The sequence below is a fragment of the Sciurus carolinensis genome, chromosome 1 (assembly GCF_902686445.1).
Source record: "Sciurus carolinensis chromosome 1, mSciCar1.2, whole genome shotgun sequence".
Taxonomy (NCBI): domain Eukaryota; kingdom Metazoa; phylum Chordata; class Mammalia; order Rodentia; family Sciuridae; genus Sciurus; species Sciurus carolinensis.
This window is the reverse complement of record NC_062213.1, coordinates 194,242,515-194,251,294: the sequence shown is the minus strand read 5'-3', so window position 1 is coordinate 194,251,294 and position 8,780 is coordinate 194,242,515. Positions and strand designations below refer to the sequence as shown.

The 8,780-nt window shown below is 56.8% G+C and overlaps 1 protein-coding gene across 3 annotated transcripts in view; it reads left to right on the top strand.

Moving 5' to 3' along the window:
- Window positions 1-1,881: 1,881 nt before the first annotated feature.
- The window catches only part of Alpl (alkaline phosphatase, biomineralization associated), a 55,838-nt gene continuing 48,939 nt past the window's right edge, over window positions 1,882-8,780 (top strand). The window contains exon 1 of one of the 3 annotated variants that reach the window (XM_047518374.1): window positions 1,882-2,029. The gene's annotated coding sequence lies outside the window, so the exon portion shown is untranslated. Of the gene's footprint in view, window positions 2,030-7,737; window positions 7,872-8,780 lie in introns of those variants that run through there. The other 2 variants (XM_047518358.1, XM_047518381.1) reach the window with 2 other exon arrangements.

Sequence of the window (8,780 nt, the reverse complement as noted above, 5' to 3'; positions counted from 1 at the left end):
GGGTCACCCAGCAGGCCCTGCCTCCCTACTCCCTAGGTGCCACTTATCCTGGTGACTTCAGTGCAGCAAGGGGGAGGCCTGACTCTCAAACCAGGAGGCCAGATCCGCCCTGCAGCTCTGCCCGGCTTGCTGGTGCGCTGAGCAAGTCCCTTTCCCTGTGGGCTCTCAGATTCCCTCTGGCTAGCTGGATTGGACAACGTGTAAATGCAGTCCTGATTCCAGGATTCGGGGACCAGTCAGCTGGGACAAGCTCAAAATGCTTCCCTGGCAATGGGGAGCAATTCCTGCGCCCCTCCCATGTCCTGTGCCCCTCCCACGTCCTGGACTCAGAACTGGGTACTTTCACCCACCTTCTAGGTGAGCATGGCATTTCCTGAGCTTCATTCATTTGTCATCTGCATGACTCTGGCGCATGTCACCTAACCAATAAAAGATATCAACAAACAGTATTTACCCAAAACTTGGACTTACTTTTTAAAAGCAAACTTTCTTCTAAAGGGAAACTTTTTATCACTTCTGTAAATAAACAGTATCAATTATAAAAATACAAGAAGAAATGAAAATAAATCCAGACATTCTTGCTTTTGAGTGCCAGGCCCTCCTTTTGCCTTCAGTCTTATAGATGAGTCATGTGCTTTTTTTGGGTCTCAATTTTCTTCTCTGTAAAATGGACTTGTTGGGAGATAATGGATGCAAGTTTCCTATCCCTGCACCTGACATGTAGTACCTAAGAGAGAATTCTGGGCTAGAATGGATTCAGTGGGCACTAATACTTGCTCTTCTCTGCTCTGGCCTTGGTCCCCTGCTGTGACCTTCCAGGAAGAGGTGGCTGCAGGAAGAGTAGGCCTTAGATACTGAGGGAAGCAGGAATCACAGGGACTCCTGATCTGCCTTCAAATCTCCGACTAGCTGCCAGAGGTTAGAGGTACAAATTGCTTCAGGCAGCCTCAGGGGCCATGAAGAAGACCCTCCTGTTAGGAGTCAGTAAGCTCTTTGTCACAGACGAGCATTCAAGCAGAGCTGGGGGACTTCTTGGCAGGAAGTCGTCAGGAGAATTCAAGCTGTTCTGGTTCTCAGAGGAAAGGCATGGTGGCCTTTAGGAGAGTCCCTTCTCATCCAGCGTCCAGCATCTGCCTCCCGCTCCATTTACCTAGAATTTTAGTTTCCTGTGTACTTGCAAAACATAAAACTAGCATCACGCCCCGGGAGGCAAGGGAAGCCAGGGGAGATGGTGTCCGCCTGTTGATGTAGGGTGGGCTAGTCCTCGCAAGTCGAGGGATTGGCCAAAGTCACCAGAGCAGAGTTTGACGCTCTGGCTCCACCACCTGGGAGGTGGTCTGCGTCTACTCTGGTAACCAGGAACTTGTCCTGGGGCTCTGACTGGGACTTGGGCAGCCCTAACCTGACTTCCCTCTCTAAAGAGCGGGTGGGAGGGAACAGGCCCCTGCTTCGCTTCCTCTGGCCATAGCCCAGGGCAGGGCAAGAGAGGAGGAGACGAGAAGTCTGGAGCGGGGAGAGGAGAGTCCGAGACACACGTGGACGGAGATGGAGACACAGACGAAGAAAGCCAGATGGGCAGACAGAGTCAGACACTCAGAGAGGCGACAGACAAAGACACCCACCAAGAGACCAAAGATAACGACACACAGGAGCGGCGCGCACGGGCGCCACCAGAGCCCCCAGCGTGCCGAGGGGGAGCGGGGACTGGGCCGGAGCCACCCGTAGGCAGCGGGACAGCCCGGGAGCGCCGCGTGAGACCGCGGGCAGGGACACGCCGCCTGCCCCGAAGCCCCGCGTCGGGCGGAGCTTGCCCGGCAGGGGGCGCCCTGGCCGCGCCGTGCGACCCGCGGGCGCGGGGTGGGGGGCGGGGCGGCGGGGAGGGCTCGGAGCGCGGGCCCCGGGTCGCCTTTATAAGCCGGCGGGGGAGGCGGCCCGGGCAGCGACGCGCTCCCGCCACTCCGCGCCCGAGCCCCTCGCCGACCCCACTCCGCTGTGCCGGGACCGACCCTCCGCCGCGAGCTGTGCGCAGGTAAGGACGCTGCCCCGCTGCCGCGACTCCCGCCTCCGTGTCCCTCCCTGACCCTCCGCCGGCCCCCGGCGGCGGCGACGCTGAAGACCAATGGCAGAGCGGGAGCCTCCGCGCCCCGCGCCGCTCGCGGCAGCCCATTCGGGACCCCAGGCCACTTGTCCCGCTCCCGCCCTCGCGCGCATCGGAGACGTGGCGCCCGCGGAGCCGGCGAGCTAAGGGGACCGCGCTCGGGACGGCCGGGCAGTCCTGGGGTCTCCGGCCTCCCCGGCTGCTGCTAGGACCTCAAGCCAAGCACCTGTCCCCGGGGTCCCCTCCACCCCTAGCCCCGACTAGTGCCCTCTCAGGCCCTCATCTAGCAACCTCCGGGTCCCCTGCAGCCGCCAGGGGAGGGGACGGCTCTGTCCCGGGAATTCTAAAGTAGTTGGGCCGGAGCTGGGAGGGAGGCACTCGGATCGGATCCGGATGGAGGAACAGGGGAGCCCCGCGCGCTGGTGTCTCTGGGGATGGGGTGGCACCGCATCCGTGGGCACAGCTCTGGAGCCCGCCAAGCCCAAGGAGCCGCGCTGCGCTCTGAGTTTGGCAGGTGAGGCGCGCTGTCCCTGCCGGTCCCTGGTCTCTGTAAGAAAGAGTTAAAAGCGTGGTCGCCGTGGAAAGGCGGGAGGCTGAGAAAAACCTCATCCTTCCCCCAGCTTGTCACTTACGACTCTTTTACTCTTTCAACACATAATGGGGCCGGGGGAGGGGTATTTACAAAGGACTGGGGGCACGAGGGGACCCTTGAGATTGAAGAGAGAGAAGTTCTCAGATTCTCAGGCCAGAATGGGCCTTTGGGCCCTGGGGAAAACTCAGAGACCCCTCAGATAGGCCCAGCTTCTTAGGGAGACAGGGCTTGGCTCCCCACACCAGCGAAGATGACAGGTGTTGATTGAACATCTGCTCCAACAGCTGGCAGGCATTGGCTCCTTTAACAACTGGGGAAACTGAGGCTTAGATAACTCGAGCCAGTGGGGGTCAGGATTTGAACTCTCACTCCAAACCCTGAAGCCCTCGCCCCCTCTCTCCTGCTACCCACAAGGTGGGGTCTGAGCCGGGTTCCCTGCTGGCCCTGCCTGGGTTCAGCCCTGCCTGCTTCCCTCCTGCAGACCTGCCCTCAGATCTGCAGTCCTCCCTCCCTCCTGCCCATCTTCCCCCTCTGACTCCTTGTTTCTTCCTGAACCAAAGGTTTCTGAATTCCCCGAGCAGAAGGGGCCACCCCGGGACGCGGTTTCCCAAAGTCCCACTGGTGGAGGGAGACAGGGCTGGACTGGTCCTTATCTGTGTCCCCATCTATAAAAAGGGTGACATAGCTCTCTACAGGACTGCAATGAGCCAAACTGAGACCAGAAAAGGACAATAATATCTTCCATCCCCACATATTTATTAGGACATGGGCTTCATATCAGGCTCTGTTCTAGGTGCTGGCAGTACTGCAATAAATGAAGCAGAAAATAAAAAAAGGCCCCTTCATGAGGTCCATGTTGGCATAACCAGACTTTTCTCAGGCTTTGAAAACTAAGCGCCAACGTGGACACCGTAGAATTGAACGATTCACAAGGAAGGAGACTGAGCTGCAATACCATTTGTAACATCCATCCGCCAACATCGGACCCTCACTGATAGGGGGCAACCTAGCTGTGTGACTGGAGACAGGCTCTCCCCTCTCTGTGCCTCGGTCTCCTTGAGCCGCGGCTACTGGCAGTGAGGTCTCCAATGTGATTAAAGCTTGCGGAGTGTTTAGCTGGTGCCTGCGCTTAAAAAAATATGGGCTGTCATCAGCTCCAATCCCAGCAGATGCTCTGACACTCTTCAGGGCTGTGTCAATGCCTCTGAACCTGGATCCTGTCACTTGCCTTTGCCCTGGCCCTGGCCCCGGCCATCCCCTGAAGGGCTGCACAGTGGTGTGGACTGTTGCCCTGCCTGTTCACACTCACAGGCCACCTCCTACCGTCCCAGACACAGCCTGGGCTGGGAGCTCGGAGCACCAGGCTGGGGACAGCCCCGGAGCTGTTCTCTCCTGTGCTCACTGTGCCCCGGCTCAGGACCAAACTCGGCCCTGTTCTGTCCTGTGACTTATATCCCCAACATTCTCTGCAAACTAGATGTGATCTCATGTTTCATGTGAAGACATGCCTTGGAGAGGGAAAGCCACTTGCTCAAGGACACACAGGTGCTCCCCGGGAGCTGGAGCCAGAGCTGGTGTTGGGGGGCGCTATCTGGAATTGCAAGTCTAGGAAGTCTAGCCATCTCCACGTTGTGCGTTGTACCCATCTGCAGGCACGGAGCTTCTTGTTCAGGGGACAGGCTCCAGAGCCAGAGCTTGGGGTTCTCACCTTGAAATTGGTCCGACTGGACTTATTAATATCAAACCCAGAGCTCCTAGAGAAGGCTGCAGGGAGAGCCAGTGAGTGCGCGAGCGAGCGAGGCTGAGAACCAGCACTGGAAAACCTCCACGTGGCCACAGGAATGCTGACTCAGCTCCCCAGCACGCATGGGCGTCCTCATTGGCAGACCAGGGCTGGGCTGTGTGGTACGCTTTTTACATTTTTGTTTTTCTGTTTTCTTTTCTTCCAGAGATGTCCTAATGTTTAGAGTACAGTTGGGGGCGGTAGAGGGAAGGCTCGTTCCCAGCACTGCTGTGTGACCCCGACAAGTCGCTTTCCCTCTCAGAGCCTCAGTTTCCTCATCTGCGATATGGATTAATAATCTGTGTTCTGCAGGGTGTTTGTGAGTGACCAGTGAGATCATAGATGGTCTCCCAACATTGGGCTTCACCCCGCTGTTATTTTTGAGAAGTTAATGTTCCCTGTGGGGCATTTGCCCAACCCAGAAGACCAGAGTGAAGTCCCTGCTTAGGGTACAAAGGCCTACATGGCAGGGAAAATGCTGGTTTAAGGGTCAATATCCTGGGTTCCAGTCTCTTGCTGTGTGATTTGGGGCAAGTCACTTGGCCTCTCTGAACTTCGACTCATAGTAGGCCCTCAGCATCATTCTATGATGCTCAATGTCCAAGGAGCATTCAAGAATACTCTCCATATTTCTCTGCCTTCCCATACCACTCCCCAACATTTCGTAATCGCTCCCAGAAAAACTCCGTGCTTAAAGTTTTCCGTGCTTAGATTCTCAGCCTCGCTGTGGCATGAAATCAATCGTTTGCATTTAATTTGGCTTCTCGGATGAAGGGGTAAAATTCGAGATGAGGGCAGGGGTGGGGGAGGAGGAGAGGAAGAAGTTAAACCAGATGTGTTTGTGTTTAACTGTAGGACGGTGGTTGAACTGCCCGAGTGTAACCACCGTGCTTACTGAATTCCAGTAACCTCAGGTTTCACTAAAAATTGTAGTGTTCTTTCCTGGCTGGGGCGGACTCGCCCTCCCCTTATTATTATTATTACTATTTTATATTCATCTGAGGCCGCAGAGAACTGGCGGGAGAGGAGACCTCAGAGATGCTTCACATTTCATCGCTGGCTTCAGAAATTGGTGCTATCAGCTGGCATCCCTGACCAAGGAGACCGAGGCCCAGAGAGGAGAGGGACCTGGCCAGGGGCGCCCAGCCGCTGAGAGCAGGGTGCAGCAGAAGCCATCTGGCTATATGCTCCATGACCTTCCCAACCCAAGGCAGGACGCAGCTGAACGGGTTGGTAGAAGAAGATCTTAAGCTCAGGAGAGCAGAGTTTAAATCCTTGAGCTGTTGATACACGCTGTGTGACCATGAGTGAGTCACATTCCCTCTCTGGGCCTCAGTTTCCTCATCTGTAAACCGAGATATCTGAAAGCAGGAGGGCGGAGATGGGTCTATTTGAGTCCATCGGGCCTCAGGTACTTGTGGCCTACTGTGTGCGAGGTCATGGTAGGTCAGTCACAAATTGCCCTCCCCAGGCCACGAGGGGTGGGGGACTGTTGACTCCTAGGTGATTTTAAAACTTCAATTTAGTTCCTGGTATTGTTAAACAGGCGGTTTCACTTTACATAAAACCATGGGTTTCTGGCTTCTCTTGAAAGATCAGAAGATGTGGCCATTTTGGGCTCTGTCCCTGCCTGACCACCATGGCCAGAGCTGAGTGGCAGCTGTTCAGTAGCCTGTCCTCCGCCACCGGCCAGCTGCACCCCAGTCCCTCCTGCCTCCCCAACAGCACTGGAAGCCTTCGTCCTCTGGGCTGAATGCCGTAAGGCCATGAATAGCTTTAGAATGACCGGATAAGGACTGATCCCCCATTGGGGGGCTTGGGGTAGAGACACGGGAGGACACGAGACACCAGTCCCACTTCTGTGGCCTGGCAGCATCTCTGAAAGACGTTGGCTGATGGGGGAGGGGAGAAAGCTCCTGCCTCCGAAGCTGGCAAGAGTCTGAGGCTCTAGAGGTCAGGAGGGGACAGGACAGTCCATGCTCACAAGCTGGGTCCACCACGCTGGGGGTCCTGAGAGCTTGTTTCTAAAGACTGCACAGCCCTGGGGGAAGGCGCTCCCTCATCTCTGCCACCCCACCCAGGCCTGGCCACAGCCTGCACATTGGTGTGCCCACAGGCCACAGATGGGACACACGATCTTACACTCTGTCCCAGGCCCTCTGTGCCATCCCCTTTGCCGGTGTCTGTGAGGACAGGCAGGCACCTGGTGTCACAGTGCAGCTCAGGATGGCCTTGTCTGAGCTGGAGGACGGCGGGAGAGGCCTGATGGTTAAATTCGGGAGCTCTGGAGGGGAAGCTCTTTGCTGAGGGGCATGAGATGAGCCAGGGAGCCTGAGTGACCCTGGGTCTCCTGGTCCTCCCGCCTGCTCTGTGGCAAGTAGCATTTCCATTCATGCTGGGTCCCTGGAGTGACACCGACCTCCACCCTCTGCTGTTCTGCAGGTGAGGGGATGGAGGCTCACAGGGTGGACCGCTGCGTTCCAATTCCTCTCCAGGTGCCCCTGTCCGCCGCGCTGGCCCCGGGAAGGGAGGAGAGGGGAGCTGGGAGGTTATTTCTGGAGAGCAAGACCTCGGAGGCCCCGTGGGGGAGCCCAAGCCCCGAGCCCCCTGCACCAGCCCTTGCCTTCCACGGTGGCTCCTTTGCGAGATGGTTCCTGCTCAGGCTGTGAGTTCGTGACTTGGGCGAATGCGCTTCACCTGGCCGGATGCGCACAGTACTGGACCGAGCTCAGCCCGCGTTTTACGGGCCTTACGGAGCTGTGTACGTAGCCAAGGCCAGTCGCTTCCTTTGTAAGACTCGACCTTGTGACTTTTTTGCCACGCTGGCGATGGAACTGGGGCCCGGAGCCTGCGTGCTAAGGCACGTGCTCCTCTGCTGGCCACGCCCCCAGCCCCAGCTCCTGCGTCTCTGCGCACCTTCGCCTTGTCCATCCGGCGGCAGGGTGGGCACGCTCGGCTCCCAGGCCGCACCCGGAGTCCAGGGCTCGCCCAGCCTTCGTCTTTCTGACACTGGCTCCTTCCTCCTTCCCCCGACCCCCCTGTGACCGACCTGCTCTTAATACACAGGAGTTAATCACATGCTCCTGGGCCACCAGCCACCAGCGGCCTCTGAGTCCCTCTCCCCCTCCTCCACTCCTGAGCCCTCGCTGCTGTTTTCTCCGCCTCATTAACTGTCCCTCCCACTAAAAGTCCATAGTCTCCAACCTCTGAGGTTGGCACGACTGGCATGGCTGATGACCTCGCCTGAAGCCGCGGCCTTGGTGCTGAGTCTGCCCCGCACCTCGGGGCTGGAATGGCCCCTTAACAGAGGAGGAAACCGAGGCGCCAACTCCGTGAGCCGGGCAGTGGGAGCCCCCACCATGGCCAGTCCACCCACTGAGCCGCTGCCTCCACACCTTGTGAGTGACATCGGCTCTCTTCCTAGAAGAGCCAATTCCCTATTTATTTCGAAACAGTTCCCTATTTATTTCACTGATTCGCGCTTTCTCTCAGTGAGCCCCTCAAGGTGTCCAAGAAAACGATTCTCACAACAGCTTGTTCCCGCCGGCACCTCCTCAGAGTAATTTTTGTGAAAACACTGTTTTTCTTTGATTGTTGTTTTCCCCCTTGATCTGTCCTGATAGTTAACATTTAAGGGATTACCCTGTGCCAGAAGCTGAGCTAATTACTTTGAATGACGGTATTGTGTTTAACCTGTTGTTCTCCCCATTTGACAAAGGAGAAAACAGAAGCTCAGAGAAGTCGAGTAACTTCTCAAGGTCACGCAGCTGGGAGGTGGAGGCCAGACCCATATAGATCTCATGCCCACCTGCCCAGGTGGATGAGGGTCTGAATTCCACTTTCTACTTTTGGCTAGAATGCCTGGCGAGACTCTGCTGCATACATTTGTTTTCCGTTGAACCATCTGTCTGTGTGGTTTTTGACCTGGGGATGGGGTCCTCAGAGGAAGAGGATCAAGCATAGGCTCCTGGTTGGGCAGCAGCATCTTTTCTCCCTGACACTGAGTCTCAGCCTGGACTCCCGCTCCTTGTCCAGAAGGCAGGGAAGTGTCCTTAGGTACCAGAGAGCCCGGTTTCAATCCCAGTCCCGCCATCTCAAGCTGTGTGGCCTTGGGCAAGTCCCCTGCCCCGCTCTGGCTGTGGAGTATCCTGCCAGACAGCCCTTGCTCTTGTGAGGTAAGGCCTTTGGACTCTTCTAGTTCATGGGTGGCAAATAGCTGGCGCACGTAGTGGCCACTTCCCTGCCCACACCCACGTCAGACATCACTAACCGACCATTGCTCTCCCTCCAAAGTTCTCTTAAATATG